This window comes from Citrus clementina, unplaced genomic scaffold (genome assembly GCF_000493195.1).
Source record: "Citrus clementina cultivar Clemenules unplaced genomic scaffold, Citrus_clementina_v1.0 scaffold_2, whole genome shotgun sequence".
Classification (NCBI taxonomy): Eukaryota; Viridiplantae; Streptophyta; class Magnoliopsida; order Sapindales; family Rutaceae; genus Citrus; species Citrus x clementina.
In genome coordinates, this window is record NW_006262688.1 from 2,727,890 (window position 1) to 2,729,213 (window position 1,324).

At 39.3% G+C, this 1,324-nt stretch overlaps 1 pseudogene; it reads right to left on the reverse strand.

Moving 5' to 3' along the window:
- Positions 1–411: 411 nt before the first annotated feature.
- Positions 412–1,063, reverse strand: LOC112100795 (annotated as a pseudogene).
- Positions 1,064–1,324: the final 261 nt, after the last annotated feature.

Genomic DNA, 1,324 nt, shown 5'->3' on the forward strand with positions numbered 1-1,324 from the left:
TTGTTAGGATTTCCCATGGCATGGACCCTTGAATTTTAGGGCTCGAAGGGGAGAGTTTTTAGAGGTACGAAGAAGAAGAAGGATCTTGCCAGAGAGATGAGGCGGCTGGCCATAGAATTAGAAGTTAGGGAATTTTATGTTTATGTTGATTTTAGGGTTTTTTCTTTTGCTTTATATTGTTGTTATTTTAATATGATAATTTGAACATTTTCAACATAAACTAAAATACGAATTTGGCCTGGTGGTTTGTTGTTTGAACATAAAGCACTTCAGTTTTGAGGTCTTAGGCTCGAGTAGCAACTAAAACAAAAATAGACTTTTTTTGTTGTTTTTGATACCTTAGTGTCGATAATCTCTGATGTTTAATCTACAAACACCATAGAATTAGTAAAAGACATTTTTTTAGTTGTGTCAAAAACTGTTTCCATGCTCGAGAAGGCTTTCCGTGTTGTAACTACTTCCCCAGGCCCTCTCTTTCCACATATGCTCTACTTCTAAAAATGTCAATCCCTGAGTTTCTGGCACAAATAGAATCACAAACACAACTGCAAGTAATGCCAGCAAGTATCAAGAACGTGGATCCAATGCCCACTAGATTAGCAACCGCCAGGAAGTTTTAGGCCACGATCAAATTTGAGATCCAATTCGCAGTAGCTGACATACCTCCACAAATTCCACGGTATTGCTCACGATACACCTCAGAGTTCACAGTCCATGGCACAGGTCCCATTCCAGGTGCAAAGAAAGTGATATATAGGGCTAACCCGATGACTGCAATCCAACCATAGACTTCACTTGAAGAAGCAGATGATCCACTGATGAATGCCCAAGAGAGTAAGACGAGGGATATAATAACACCAGTTAAGCTAGAGAGGGCCAACTTTTTCCTTCCAAAATGGTCAATAAGATAAATTCCAATAATTGTGCCAACCGCATTTGTACCAGCAACAGCAAGAGATAGGAGAAGCGCTAGCTGGTTGGACTGGAAGCTAGCCATTTGGACAATTGTCGGGTTGTAGTACATGACCGTGTTGATGCCAGTGAACTGCTGAAATGCCTGCATTATCACATATTTCTGAGTCACAATCTAATATTGGCATTCAGCTTCAGTCTTAATGCCATTCACCACAATAAATACAGAGCACAAATTATATCTAGAACTCTTTGGGGAGTAAAACTAGGGGTTGGACTGTTGGCTGATCAGGTAAGGCAAAGGAAAATTCCAATATAAATGCAGATTTAATTCATTCAGTTTTTTAATACGTACAAAGAAAAAGTGACCATGAACAGAACGGAGGTTACTACGTTACAGATTCTGTAACAT